This window comes from Trichechus manatus, unplaced genomic scaffold (assembly GCF_000243295.1).
Source record: "Trichechus manatus latirostris isolate Lorelei unplaced genomic scaffold, TriManLat1.0 scaffold00104, whole genome shotgun sequence".
Classification (NCBI taxonomy): Eukaryota; Metazoa; Chordata; class Mammalia; order Sirenia; family Trichechidae; genus Trichechus; species Trichechus manatus.
This window is the reverse complement of record NW_004444040.1, coordinates 6,052,309-6,068,429: the sequence shown is the minus strand read 5'-3', so window position 1 is coordinate 6,068,429 and position 16,121 is coordinate 6,052,309. Positions and strand designations below refer to the sequence as shown.

Here is a 16,121-nt window from a genome sequence, read left to right as displayed (position 1 = left end):
AACAGAGTTGTATCCAAGTGTTTGTCTTCAATTCCACTGATCCTGTCTTCCACCATTTCATATCTGCTTCTCAGCCCTTCTATGACATCGTCCATTTCTGAAATCTTGTTGTTTATCTTTTGGGTTTCTAATTCTTGTCTTTGTATACTTTCTAGTTATAAATTTATTTTGGCATTTTGTTCCTGCATTATTTTCCTGAATTCTTCCATATTTTTGTCCGTATTTTCCATGAATTTGTCTATTTTTTCTTCATGCTTGTCAGCTTTTTGCCTCAGATCTTGGAGAATTGTGAGTATTAGAGATTTGAATTCCCTACCAGGTAGTTCTAGTGCATTTTCTCTCACAGGAGAGTCATCTGGTGTTTTATTTTGGACGCCTACCTGAACCATCCTGTCCTGTTTTTGTAAAGGTTTTGTTATTGTCTGCTGTCTTCGGGGCATTCAGTGGTTATTTTTCTCATTTACTGACTGTAGATTTGTTTGTTTCGTCCCTTTAAAAAAAAAATTGACTATCTTTGATCAGGCAGACTGTGTGTTCTTTGTTGTTTGCTCGTCTGTGGGCACAATACTTTTCACCTCCTTCTTCTACTGGCACGGTCAGTCACTCAGATATGGTATGGCAGGGCAGGTCTAGCTGAAGAGGAGTTACTGGGACGGGTTGTTTGTGGCACTTACTACAGCCACCAGAGCGGGTTGGTAATCAGTGCAGGGCAGGTTCCAGTAGTCCATGTTTGTGCTGCTTGGTGGTGTGATGTCAAGTGCACGTTGCAGGTAGGCAGGATGCAGCACACAGATTGTTATGTGTGGAACTAAGATGGATATGGGAGAGAGGAAAGAGGAACAGGAGCCAAAAACATACAAACAAACAAAAAAGAATGCTAGGGGAGCTTGCCGTTGGAGTGGAGAGGTGAGAGACTATGAAATGGAGAAAAACAGAAAGGGGAGGAGGAAGAAAAGAAAAGAATGAGTAAATAAGGATCAGAAAGTTTAAAGAACCACAAAGTTCCCAGGGATCCCACTGGTGCTCCTATGAGGTCTTGGGAAGTCACTGTCAGGTGTTGCAGTACAGCCTGGCTAGAAAGCGTAGAGGTATACAATGCCAGGTAGTCGGGGAACAGAAAGAGAAGGAAGATACAGAGATGAGAAACTGAGCAATGAAGAAAGACAAACAGAGGGAAAAGAAAGCGAATTAAAAAAGAAAAAAAAAAAACCAAGAAAGACTTCTTAAAAAAAAAAAAAAACGAAAAAAGAAGTGCTCTCAGGGATCCCTCTGCACGTCTGTGCAAGCCGAGTGGGAAGTCTCCTTGCCACGCAGCACTGCCTGGCCAGAAGGGGTTCCCAACTCAAGAAAAGGAAAAGAAAACAAACAAACAATTCAAAACAAACAAACAAACAAAAGTCCTGGGATCCCACCAGCATGGCAGCCCAGACCGGGCAGCAGCTCCACACTCGAACGGAGCTCTACAGCCCCTCAGGAAGAAGCAAAGATGGTGCACGGAGCCAGGTATTTGAGCGAAAGGAGGGGGAGGTGGCGAGAGGTAAGGAAGAAATCAAAAGAAGCAGAAAAAAAAGCAACACCAGCAGCCAACAAATGGCACTCAGAGAGCCAGCTAGCGTGGGCTGGTGTTTCTGGACAAGAGACTGTGTCCACGGGAAGCAGAGGGGGCCGAGTGTGTGTGAAGAAGGGTAGGGACTGGGAAAGCATATATCACAAATTACCGGAGCTCTGCAGCCCCTCACGAAGAAACAAAGATGGTGCACGGAGCCAGGTATTTGAGCAAAAGGAGGGGGAGGTGGGGAGAGGCAAGGAAGAAATAAAAAGAAGTGGAAACAAAGAAACACCAGCAGCCAACAAATGGCACTCAGAGAGCCACCTGTTCGGGTGTGTGGAATCCAAGCAGTCGCTGTTTCCCGGTCAAGAGACTGTGGCCGCGGGAAGCAGAGGAGGCCGAGTCGGGGTGAAGAAGGGTGTGGGGTGTGAAAGCATATATTGCCAAGTACCAGTTGTTTTGTCTCCTGCTGGAAGCTCCGTGAGGCTGCTTTTTCGTACCCTCTGTTTGCTGGTCTCCGATCGGAGTCCAAGATGGTGGATCTGCACTGTGTTAGCTGGTAGGGGACCTCTGCATGAATCTTTCCTTGCTCTCGATTCTCTGTCAGTTTTCTCACTCCATTTGGTGCTTGGCTGAGTTCTTTATCTCTTCATTTGATGTTTAGGGTTTCAGGATTGTTGTATTCTCTGTTTGGCTTAGTTTTTCGGATCTTTGCCGTGGAGGGACGGCGTGGTGCCTCTGCCTAGAGTGCCATTTTGCCCTATTGTCTGATTTCTTGACTGCTGCTTCTACATTTATAGATTCAGAAAAAATTAGCAAATGAGACAAGTATAGCATGATGAAATATCACTAAGTTGATACCCTTATACAACCATCATACATCAAGAAACCAGAACCATGTAAACCCTCTCCTCGTACACCACTGCAGTCACTATACCTACCCTTATTCCCAAAGATAACCACTTTCTGTCTTTTTCCATTTTAGCCATGCTGGTAGGTACATGGTAGATTTCATTGTTATCCATCTGATAACTAATGAAGTTGTGAATCTTTTTACATGCTTATTAGTCATTTAGATAGCTTCTTTTGTGAAGTATACATTGAATGGTTGCCCATTTTTTTTAGTGGGTTGTCTGCTTTTTCTTATTGATTTGTAGGAGTATTTCATATATTTTGGTTCTAAATATTTTATGCAATATGTGCATTACAAATATATTCTCCCAACTTCTAGCTTATTTTTTTAGTCTCTTAGTTCTGTTTTGATGAATATAAGATCTCAATAAACTCCAATTCATACATGATTTTATTTATGAATACCACTTACTTGTATTTAACAAAACATTCCCTATCCCAAAATCTTGGACTGGTCCTCCTATGTTTTCTTCTAAACACATTGTTATTTTCCTTCTCATATTTACTGCTACAATATGTAATTAATTTTTGTTTATGATGTAAAGTAGAAATCAAGGTTTATTTTTCCCATATGTATGCACTATTGACTTAGCACTATTTATTGAAAAGACCTTTCCTAACTCCATTGCAATATCGTCTTTCATATAATTGAGTGGCCATATATATGTGGGACTATCTCTGGATTCTCTTTTCCAGCTCATTATTCTTTTATCTTTGTTGGAATTATCATACTGTCTTAATTACTATAGTTTTTTTTGTTGTTGTTGTTGAAAGAGAGGATTTTATTTTCTTCTTTTAGAAAATGTTGGGTTTTGCTCTGACAACCTATTACCTTACTGAAAAATTAGCTTTATACTATTCAGGCTTGTTTTACTCTTTATTAGGGTGGGTCTAGAGTATCCATGTCTTAGTTTGCTAGTGCTGCTGTTATAGAAATACCACAAGTGGGTGGCTTAAGGAGCAGAAATTTATTTCCTCACGGTTTAGGGGCTAGATATCTGAATTCAAGGCATTAGCTCTAGGCGGAGGCTCTCTGTCTGCTGTGGAGAAAATTACTATAGTTTTTGGTTCCCAAAAATTTTCTCTCAATCTTTAGTTTGTCTCTTCACTATGTTGACAAGGTCCTTTGATGAACAGATGTACTTAATTTTTATGAACTCTCATTTATCTATTTTGTCTTTAGCTGTTTATGTTTTTGGTGTCCTGTCTGATAATCCATTGTTAAAGACTAGTTCCAGAGTCATATCCCTCTGTTTTCTTCTAGGAATCTCGTGGCTTTAGTTCTCACATTTAGATCCCTGATCCATTTTGAATTGGTTTTTGCATATGGTGTGAGGAACAAATTATATTTCTTAAATGGCTATAGGCACATTCAGAATCGTTTTTCCTTTTTTATTGTATTAGTTTTGATAATTTGTGTTCTTTAAGAACACTTCATCTGTATTGTCAAACTAGTTGGCATAAAATTGTTTAGAATATCTGTAATTATGTTTAATTGCTTATAAGGACTGTAGTGATGTCACTCTTTTCATTTTTGATATTAGTAATTTGTGTCCTCTCTCTCTCTCCTTTATTTTGTAAACAGCCTTACTAGAGGTTTGTCAACCTTATTAATCTTTCAAAAGAAATCACGTATGGTTCTGTTAATTTTCACCATTGTATTTTTAAAAATATAATATATTTTGATTTTCACTCTTGCCTTATCCCCTTTCTTTTTTTCATTTAAGTTGGATTTACTATTTTACTTTCTGATACTTCTCGAGACTGAAACTCAGGCATTGATTTTCAATATTGATTAACCTCAAATATATACATTTCAGGCTTATACCATATTGGCAGCATGTAGTAGGTACCATATTCTTAAAGTCTGACATATTACCTCTTTGTTGTCTTTCAATATAAATACATTCTAATTTCTATTGTGTTTTTCTTCAATCTACCAGTTATGTAGAAGTTTATTACTTAATTTCAAAGCAGCAATTGAAGAGTTTCTGGGTTATTTCTATTTATAGGTATTATATATTTCAGCTTAGAATTTCAATTTTATTTTTTATAGATTCTATTACCCTTGTAAAAATACTCCCTCTTTACTTTCACATTATTCGCCTTTTTCCCTACAGTTTTGAATATATTAACCACAATTTATGACCAAAAACCAAAGACAAGTAAACTAGAAACAAAACCAAAGGTGATTCAGAAATTAGCATTAACTGACAAGGATTTTAAAAGAACTAAAATGAATATGCTTGAGAGAGAAAGAATAGAGAATACAGAAAAACACGTAAGAGATATCAGAATATAGTAGATAATTCTCTTTTTTTCTCCTTCATGTTATGAATATATGATTAGAGTCCTAGAAGAAGATGAGAGAGAAAATGACATAGAAGCAACATGTAGAGAGAAAATGGTCAAAAATTTTGAACACCAATGAAAGACATTAATTTACAAATTTCACTCTCTCCCATCTTTGAGAAGATCTTTATTTAACACTGAGTTGATTTTCACCCATTCATTCAAAGAAGCATACTTATTAATTAAATCTCCTGTCACGTCATCTAACGTTATTCACAAGTGCCATAAATCTTTTGATCTTTCAGCAGAGAGCAAGAAATCAACTCCAAATTAAGTGCACAAAGGCAATTCAGAACATAGGGTGAGACTGTAAAGGAATAGATCCTGAGTTGTTTTCTTGTGTTGGGAAAAGGTGATGAATTAGAGGGAGAATTAATGAAATAGGAGTGTGTAATCATTTTTTTAGGGTCCCTAGAGCAAATGGTTTGCTCTTAATGCTAACCTAGAGGTTGGCAATTTGAACCCACCTAGCAGTACCATGGAAGAAAAGGTCTGGCAGTCTACTTCCATTAAGATTACAGCCAAGAAAACCCTATGCAGCAGTAACACATATGGTCACCATGAGTAGGAATTGACCTGACAGCAATCAACAACAACAATAATCTTTTTTTTTTTTTTCTGCTTTTAAAACTTGGGTATATCCAGTATTAAAAAAGGTTAAATGGGACTTTTCCTATGATTGAAACTGGTGCATAGGTTCCAAAACTAAAATCAAGGAGACATTAAGTACTTCACATTCTAAAGAGATCCACCAATAATCGACAACCAGGCATGTTCCTCACAGCTTAGTAAGAGGCAGCTGGACCTGCCCTGCTACCCCAACTTTCACCCTAGCACCCTTCCTCTCTAATTCTACTTAGATTACTGGAGAAGAGAAAAGATGTTAGAGTCACACACACACAAAAAAATCCATTGTTCATGGAGAAATAGCATTTTCTTGTTTCATTTCACCAAATCACATCAGAGAAGCCTTCAAAGTAATTACTCTGATTTGAAATAAAGTGCCTTCATGAAGGGGAGACTGACATCCCTCTCCCCAGATTGATTTCCAGTCCCCTGTTTCATAAGAGGAGCCAGATTCTATCTTCTATTTCCTCTCCCTTCCCTCAACACTTCTGGGAAAGTGAAGTAGACATACTTTTCCCTATTCTCCTCTCTAAGAACAACTAAAACTCCTGAACATTGTATATAGATCTCAAACTCTTGCTCTATATATGGAAGGATATCCCTCCAGAAAATTCTCTGTGCTAATCTTTGCACCAGAAAGTTGTCCTCTACATAGTGCAACACCAATGCTACACCCTCTGGATTCCACTCTATTTGGCTATATAATGCATCTGCAAAATACTGGAAGGTCATAAGAAAGACAGAGAACAATGTTACGGTAATTACATTTCTCATTCCCCACCCTGCCTGGCCACAGTTCTAGCAGGGAGTTCATTCCTGTATCCATGACCGCAGCACCTTCTGGGTACCAGTTACTGTGCTCACTACGCCTGCCTAGGAAAGTAACAAGTTAGGACTTGTTTGTAACACTTCACCAAAATTGTTCCTGAGCTTTCATATCCCTTGTTAGTTCCATCAACACCACCCAGATCTCTATAATTAATTCCTTCTTAAAACTCTTTTGAAGTAATTGTTTTCTACTAGGGCCATGATTGACCTACCAAGGGATTGGTGCTTTTTTTTCTTTTTTTCTTCCCCCTCATTTCTCCTTGGAGAGGAGAGAAGGCAAAGTTCAGCAGCTCAAGTTGGTGGTGATCACATGCAAACAGGAAGTGAGGAAACGGTATGTATGTTAAAATATCCCCATAAATCCGTCACTGTATAACATGCTTCTTTTTTCAAGGTTCAGCTGGTTGCCATGTGATCATCGGCTAACATAATCACGTGAAGATCACACTAATTATGAGAGGAATATTAGTAAGACTTTCCAAGGAAACCTTGGAGAAACCTTGGTCAAATGAACCTTGTTGAAAAAAAGCTGTACATTTTATAGTTAGACAGACAAATATACAGTTACCAATACAGAAATATATAGAGATAATATACATACAAATATATAGATTATCTACTAAAGAGATGATTCTTTTGGCCTTTGTCTAAACTCTCCAAATATTTCAATAAATTCCCCTATTCATTTCTCCAACTTCCAGATGAAGAATGTCCTGTTTTTCCTTCCCTTGATAAGACTCATTTAATAACAATTTTGCAGACTTGTCACTCTCGAGATCTCTCTTCTGTAGAATGCATTTGGTCACCAACCTTTCCTAGTCTTCTTTGCATTTTTTTTTTTTTTAACCACAGTTAAAAAAAAAGGAAAAGAAAAAAAAAGCACAATCTTTGGAACAAAAGAATTAAAGGCAGAAATTTAAAGGAAAAATACATATTCAAAGAACATAGTGAGGTATAAAAAAGTATTCTTTTTTTTTGTGGTTTTTCTTTTTTTAGTTGTTTTTCCTCTTCATCTTGCTGTAGAGTTCCTCTGCCAGGAAATATTGCAATAGCCAGGCCTCATGAACCGGCGGGCTGTCCCATGTGCAGGGGTCTCACGTCACTTCAGCAGGGGGCAAATCGGCTGTAGCCACCTGGGTATAAACTTGCCACAGCGCCAACTCCATAGCTAGTGGCAGGGGCAAGGGCATGATAGGGGTCTGCTGTGTACACCCTGCCATGACCGTCGCTGTAAGCTGCCGCAGCGGCTGCAGCAGCTGTGGCTGCGGTTGCAGTACCTGGCTGTGCGTATCTTTAGGCTGTATATCCACCATAGAGGTCAGCATCGTAAAATCCGTCCTGGTAAACGACACCTGGATAGGCGGGAACGGCTGTTGGAGGTACCGCGCGGACTGCACCATACACTGTCCACCCTCGACCCCTCAGATGGGCTCCTCTGAAAGCGGCTGCTGTGGTGGCTGCAGTTGGGTAAGGGAAACCAGGAACTAAAGGGAGACTGATTAAAGGAATGTAAGTGTTAATACCCCCTCTTCCTGATAGGGGCACTGCCGCATCATTGCCTAGGGAGACATCTGCTTGAAAGCTGGATGTTGCATATAACTCGGGGCCATACACAGCTCCAACTACTGGGGCTTAATTTCCAACCATTTGCATGTGGTGTGACCATCTTCTTATTGGTCATTACTCGTGCTGTAGCATTATTCACCTCGATTTTACGGCCCTCTACCACGGTGCCGTGTAATTTCTCCCTGGCCCTGTCTGCATCAGCACTATTCTCGAAAGTTACGAACCCGAATCCCTTAGAACCACGTTCATTAAAGATTATTTCTACATCTAGGATTTTGCCAAACTGCCCAAACATCTGCGGGAGGTCAGGGTCCCGGAAGCGGAAAGGAGTATTAGAGACGTGCAGTCGCTGAGGGGTAGATTTACTCTCTGAATTTTCACTACTTTGTGTCTGTGACTGCTGACCGTCTGCCTGTGCTCCCCTTTCTGTTTGCCTAGGATATCTGTTTTGTGTGCTGGGTGAGTTGCTACTCTGCTCTCCGTGGGCTTGTGTACTTCCGTAGAGTGTCAGGTTATGCTCACTGGTCTGGCTGGCTTAGTCCTGAGTGTGTGGCACTCCATATTCTGTGGGAATTCCATTCTGTGGAGGTGGTGGAAATGGGATGGTAGTAAAAGGCTGAACCATTGCATCAGGAGTTGTTGTTGGCTCCTGGTTACCCTGGTTGTCCTGTGCTGGGAATCCATGACAACCTGGGGTCAGAGGCTCCTTCTTTTGAGGCTGAAGCAGCTCGGCTTCTTGGGTCCCTTGTCTCATCAGCTTCTGCTTTCTATGGCCTCTCAGCCCCCGGGGCCTCACGCCTGCATCTGCCCTGCTGGGGCAAGTGTTCCAAAGCTCAGTAGCTCCACCAGTAAGTGCCCGGAGGCATCCCACTCCGCCAGGAAGCCTTCTGCGCACAGGCACTCAGCTCCCTCGCTCAGTGGGTCGGCAAGCTTAGCTCCACCGATAAGTGCCCAGAGGCACCCCACTCCGCCGGGCAGCCTGCTGCTCACAGGCATTCAGCTCTCTCCCTCCGTGGGTCGGCTCCAGCGCCGTCTTTCACTGGTCTCCTGGTTCTGCTGCTGTTGGTTCTCTGCGGCTGCTGGTCCTCTGTCACTACCGCACGTCTATCCATTCACAGTTTTAAAACCGCTTCCACATTTTAGGTATCTGTTAGAGGAGCACCCCCACTCTCTCCATACCAAATTCTTAGTCATCCAGGGCTGCTATAGCAGAAATACCACAAGTGGATGGTTTTAATGAAGAGAAGTTTATTTCCTCATAGTCAAAGTAGGCTGAAAGTCCAAATTCAAGGTGTCAGCTCCAGCGGAAGGCTTTCTCTCTCTCGGCCTTCTCATCAGTGTTCCCCCAGACTAGGAGCTTCTCGGCGCAGGGAACCCGGTGCAAAGGCCACGCTCTGCTCCCGGCACTGCTTTCTGGATGGTATGAGGTCCCCCTCTGACTCTTCTTCAACAACTATTCCTTTTTTTCCCAGAGATAGAGCTTCCTTGCTGGATAAGGAGATGGGTGATTTGTAAACCCATTGCTATCTAGGCAATTCCGACTTGCAGAGACCCAGTAGGGTGGAGTAGAATTGCCCCATAGGGTTTCCAAGGCTGTAATCTTTACGGGAACAGACTGCCACATCTTGTAAGCCTATTTTAATGTGCTCTTTGGCTCTCATTCATCTAAATGGTCTGCTGAAAATATGGACTATGTATCCAGCTAATTTTCATCTTAGATTATGATACGATTTTTATCTTAGGTAACTATGGAAACTATAACATAGTGCTATATTAAAGTGCAAGACTCATGCTATGAACTTTGGCCAAATCAGTAAAACTGATGAAATCTCCATCCATTTGAAGCCTGTCTACGCGCAAGACCATGGTTCAAGTAAAGGACACTGGTAGTGTGTCAGTAAAACGCGTATTGAGGGTGAGCCAATTGCCACATAGTGATTAGGTTTCAAAAGGATATTATGATCCTATTTTTGTGAAAGAACGATTTGCTAAGGCAAGTTTGGAAGGTTGAGGAGAATAGAACAGAAAGACCTAAGAGCCTTGGAATTCTATTTCAACTATGCTATCCATTGGACTTGACCTTAGGCGAGTCTCTTAATTTTTCTATCTCAGATTCTTTCTCTTAAAGGAACTCATTACTTACACCAATCACAACTTTTTAATACAGAAAAAAAAAAAATTGATAGCAAATCTATAATCATCTTAATTTTATCCCTCCAAATAGGGTGATCCTTTTTATCTTAACAACTTTGGACTTTGGAGCCCTGGTGGCATAGTGGTTAAGAGCTCAGCTGCTAACCAAAAGGTCGGCAGTTTGAATCTACCAGGCGCTCCTTGGAAACGCTATGGGGCAGTTCTACTCTATACTGTAGGGTCGCTATGAGTCAAAATCGACTCGACGGCAACAGGTTAATGGGTTTTGGACTTTATGAAATTTGGAGACATTGTTTGTATATTCATTAAAAGGAATCCACAACCTACTATTATCCATTCATTTGTGTTATTTGGCAAACATAAGTGCATTCTGTGGTTACAGTAAATTTTTAAATAGTGTGGATGGAGTGATGAGTGGATATCTAGATATAGAAAAAAATCATCACCTCTAAAACCTTACAGTCTTATAAGCATTTAAGCATTTAAATATAAATAAAATTAGGGAAACAAGATAAATGCGTGTAACTAATATTGTTCCTGGGACTGGAGTTGCTCATGAAGAATTTCTAGGAACGTAGCCTTGTCTTTACACAGGGAAGTATTTGAACAGGGAAAGAAGATTAGGAACATATTTGGTTCAAGAAGATTTCAGGCCCATAGGTGTTTGAGGAATTGCAAGACTGGCAGTTTGGAGTTGATAAGCATTGACTATGAAGCTGTGAGGAACACGGAGGCGTGTTGTGGAGGCTTTGCATGGCCCACGTTGATCTAATCCCACAAAGAACCCAAGAATGGGAGCCAGACCCAGTTCTGTACCTGACTCCCTTACTAGCTAACTGTGTGACCTGTAGTCATTCATTTAGTCTCTCTAGGCCTCGGTTTGCTCTTTTGGTTAAAGGAAAGAGAGATTGGATTAATAGCTTCTAGGATCTCTTTCAGGCTTGAGGGCACATCATACAATAGCATTCCCTTCTGACCAGTAGAGAGCTAATTTAGAGTTTTTCATTGGGCAGTATTGAGATGAAAACAGCATTTCAAGAAAGTAAGTCTTGCCTTAATCACTCTGCTGGGTGTGTGAGCAAGGAGAGCCTGGTGGCAAGGAGCAATGATTCAGGGCTCAAAGATCCTTTCAACCATATATATTGTCTTAGTCATAAAAAGAAAATTAAAATAGTTCCTCTGCGCTCATTTCCAGTCATATTTTGAAATAAAAGATATCAAAGCGGTCCAACCCCTTTCACATGTTTCTCTTCTTTGCCACTTGGTTTTTAAATGAGGATCGGTATTCCTTGGAGGAATGAAGCTCCACTAACATGCAAAGGGCATTTAACACAATTTGTTCCAGTGGATGTTGGATGAATATCCATGTATTTTATCAGATTGCCTCAGCAAGTCTAGTTCCCCAAGTGTTGCAAACAGTTGGTGAAAATCTGAAGAAACTTCAAGAAGGGTCCAATCTAAGTAAATACCAGCAATGGAAAATTAAGGTCTGATCTAAAGATGGTAGTTTAGCCACTCTTGTCCTAAAAATCTTTCTCTTGTTGACAGCGCTATCAAGTCTTCTTTGTATTTCTAAAACCCTTTCCCCCACCTCTGGAATAGTTGTTCCAATCCACACAGAATGGATTGTAAGAACTTACCTTAGGGACTCGGACTGGTTCTCTTTGTCTAAGAGAGTCACATCATGTGATTTCCTCTCTGCTGCTTCAGACTATTCTTTGCTGCGAGGGTGACATATGCAGATGACCATGTAGGATGACCATAAGACCACAGACGGTATTTGAAACTGTCTTCTCTAGGGCAATGTGCTATAAATAAATTGCCATTACATTCTGTAGGAGTCCACCTCTTGGTTCTGTTTTCACACTGGTGTTTTGTGATTTTAAAATCTCTAGCTCTAGGGAAACAAAATGTATAAATGTATAGTTAGACTGATTCTCTAAACATGGTAACCTGGTTTCCCTTTACACAGAGAGATGGACTGGTATGTTGCTATGGTTGCAGGGAGCAAGGTGTTTGTGGTCTTCTTTCTGACAGTGCCGTAGACTTCTGTTTGCTTCTTCGATTCTAGCCCAGTGTGGCTGCTAGGCCTGTCTCCTTGACCTCAGGCTCAAGTGCCTATGACTCTGAGACAATTATAGGGAAGGTCAGTCCCTACAACCAGGTGCAGTCTGGGTGAGTCTTGCTCTTCTAGATCTGATCTAGATCTGATAGCTCATATTCCTGGAGACCACTTTTCCAATACATGTGCAAGTCCCTGCCTCCATTTCTTGATTCGGTTCTTCAATCCTACACTGGAAATGCAGGTGTAGTGTAAGTGATTTCATGGAGATGTGGCCTCTCTCTTAATCACCTCTCACATAGGGAGAGACTCCTCTCTCCATCCTCCCATCGAAGGAATAATTCCATTCCTTAATGGGTTAGTTATTAGGAACTAAGGGGCATTGCACCTCGTGTGCAGCCACCACCTGTCGTCAGTGGAAGTTTGCCTGTTACTATAACGCTGAACAGGTTCCCTTGAAGCTTCTAGACTGAGAGAGATTAGAAAGAAAGACCTAGAGATCTGTTTCTGAAATCAGCCAATGAAAATCCTATGGATCACAGTGGTAGGATCTGAGCCAACAGATGATTTATTTGTTGTCCCTCGGGTCGCCATGACTAAGGTGCAAACTCAACAGCAGCTAGCAACAAAGAAGCCACGGCCCTATCTGTTCACCTCAGACGTCTTTTCCTACTTACCAGATCGTCTGTTCATCGGGCCAAGGCAAGCCCAAGTTTGACATGTTCTTTTGTAAACTAAGACTTGGAGCCACCTCTATAGCCAAGAAGGCTTCTCTTATCAGAAGTCCACCTAGAACTCCTCCCCGTTCTCTTCTGCTCTGCTATTGAGGTCCCAGCATACGATATCACACAGGTGACCACATCCCCCTATAGTCAATCACAGGTTATTTTCTGTCCTCCTTATAGATAACTTTGCCATTTTCTAACTCCCCAATAATCAAACGTTTGTGACTATAGAAATACTTTATGGCTATGGTTCTGTAACCTCAAAGCCATCCAGTTTTCTTTTCGGGGAAAAAATCATTAATATTGGTTGTTTAAATAGAATACTAATAGAATTAAACAGTTATCAGATATGGGCCTGTCAGTCCAGCCCAACTGGTGAATAAAGATTTCTATAGAGATACAACAACTTTAATTAATCCTTGGACGTTAACTTCAGTCTTCAAACCCTACATTGGAATCTGAATCAAAATTCACTCTCAGCACATACTCAGAGGACAGTGTCCAGCAGCAGCATTTCTCCCAAAAAAGTTAATCTTCTACAACTACAGTGTACAGTCATTTCCCCATATACAAAGTGAGGGTTTGAGATTTCTGGGTAATTCAGTGTCATAATGACCTGCACAAACAGAAGCATCTGAAGCCAAAGAGAGGTGATGTGCTGTGTAGAAGGTTAAAACACGGATCTGGAATCAGACAGATCATGGTAGGGTTTAGGCGTCCATCATTTATTGGCTATATTACTTTAAGCAAGCAATTTATTCTCTCTGTGCCTCAGTTTGCTTATTTGTAAAATCTGTAATAATATCCACCTCACAGGGTTGTTTTGAAGATTAAGTGTGCTAAAAATGTGAAGGGATCCCCCATGGTGAGAATTATGTGACAGTGGCTAATAAATTGTATTTATAACCTACTTGGTTTGGTTTCTCTGTTTACTTCCTTCATTCTAGCTACCTCTTAGGCAACACACAAAATTTTCTTTGAGATGGATAAATCATTTCTTTTTGTAGCTTTCCTAGAGTGTTCCTACATCTCATTCCTTCTCTGTAACAATGAAACAAAAAAGTTATAAAGATTCAGGAAAAAAAACCCTCTGATTTGTCTTTGCAGCCTGTATTGGGTTGAAAAATGTCAGTCATGATATTCATGTCCAACTCTAACCTCAGGATGTGACCTTATTTGAAAATAGGGCCTTTGCAGATGTAATGAGTTAAGATGAAGTGGGCCCTAAAAGCAATTACTAGTGTCCCTGTGAGAATGTCAGGTGACGACACAGAGAAACACACAGAGAGAACACCATGTGAAGACAGAGACAGAAATAGGAGTGATGCTTCTTCAAGCCAAAGACTGCCAAGGATTGCCAGGAGCCACCAGAAGCTAGGAAGAGGCAAGAAAGCATTCTTCCCTAGAGTGTTCAGAGGAAGCATGGCCCTGCTGACACCCTGATTTCAGATTTCTAGTCTCCAGAACCCTGTGAAAATAAACTTCTGTTGTTTTAAGCTGCCCAGTTTGTGGTAACTTGTTTCCACAGCCCTAGGAAATCAGTATACTGTCTTTTCCCTTTTCCTTCACCTTCACCCTCACCCCATCCCATCCCATACACCTAGCCTTTTCTCATTTCTTCTTTAATGGACTTTCATGGAGCACAAGTAAAGGTGTATAACTGGACACCTGAGGCAGTGGCAGGAGGGAACATTGACATGGCTCCTCTTGAGTTATGACTCACCTCTGGGCTCCTGGAGTCCAACTGGTACTTTGGATTCTAGTCCTCAGTGAACCCCAGGAAGACTAACCTAAGAAATAATGCAGAGAAATTGGAGTTAGGTCCCTCCTCTGTTCCTAAACACATTTTTGCACTGTTTGTTTCAGTATTTCATGGGCTGAAAAAGGGAAAGCTGGAAAACTTAGATACTTTCTGTTGAAATCTTAGCAGCAACACATGATGGAAATTTAGTTTCCTTTACACTTTATTACAGCCTTCTAACGCTAAGCCATCTTGGCACATTAATGGAGGTCGAGGCTGAAATGTAGCATAAATGCTGAATTAATTAATTATAATAAGCCATACTGCAATGGATTCCATATGACGTTGAGGTCTTTGGCAGAAACGCGGTTGTATGCAGTTCTTCACAGAACTTATAGATAAGTTGTCAAACAATATCGCCTGTGTTTGTGCCTTAGGATTCCTCTCTTATGGTTGCTGACAGTTCGAAAGAAGAAACTGTAGAGGAATAATGTAACTAAAAGGAACTTGAACAACAGAAGCTGAGGTCACTTGGGGTTTATTGTCCTGTGCCCTGTCTTTCTCTAGAAATCTCATCTTAGGGAACATGTACGGTACACCTGAGGCCTTGCACCAGCTTTGATCACAAGGTCAAAGCCTCCTCATTGGAAGAGGCTTTCAGAATAGCTCACCCCTCTTGCTGCATCTTGGACACATGCCGAATTACTTCTACACCCTGGTCTATGAGGTTCCTGAGTGATGCAGGAAGTTTATGATCTGCTACTAACCTGAAGGATGGCTGTTCGAACCCAGTGCCATGGAAGAAGGGCCTAGAGGTCTGCTTCCATAAAGATTACAGCCAAGAAAACCCTGTGGAGCAGTTTACTCTGTAAAACATGGAGTTGGTTGCCAATGAATCGAAATCAACTTGAGGGCAAGGGGTTTGGTTTTGGGTTTGGTTCTCTGGCCCACAGTTTGCATTGTCCAGTTGTTTGTGTGATCATGCCCAAAGGTTCAAGAGAAATGACAAGCAGACATTTTGTATCATCTTCCTTACCTACCATAGTTTAATGTCATTTCCCCCAATGTTTCATTTGTTTTTATTTCAGAGATTGAGACAGTTAGGATTTTAAAGTACAAGTCTGCATCTGTAGTCCATTTATGAACTCTCTCCAGTGCAATCGTGATGAGAGAGAGAAAAAAAGTTGGGGGGGGGGGCAGGAATTATTTGGAGTTAAAAAAAAAAAAAAAACCCGCATTGAAAAACAAGCTGAGGGGAGTAAGAGCACATCTGTTTTCGTAAGAAATCATGGAACCTGGCCCCTTTTCAGTGGGGTATTTTACTACCACATGGCTTTAATCCTACATCTGGACCTGTTGTTTTATGAACTGTTTCCCACAGATGATGTCAATTATAATTTTTGTCCCGGTCGTCAATTTATGGACTCTTGGAATAAGACAAAATGAAACAACCAGAAAAAGAACAACTTATGTGGTCTACTCTCTGACAAAATTATAGCTGTGTGATACACATCTAAAATCAATAACTTTGCTAATGATTAGCAGAACACATTGCTTGGTTTATGAGCAGAGATGGGGCCCACACTGTGCACATGTTTGGCTCTG

At 41.0% G+C, this 16,121-nt stretch overlaps 1 pseudogene; it reads right to left on the bottom strand.

Moving 5' to 3' along the window:
- Nucleotides 1–7,362: 7,362 nt before the first annotated feature.
- Nucleotides 7,363–8,588, bottom strand: LOC101361115 (RNA binding protein fox-1 homolog 2 pseudogene; annotated as a pseudogene).
- Nucleotides 8,589–16,121: the final 7,533 nt, after the last annotated feature.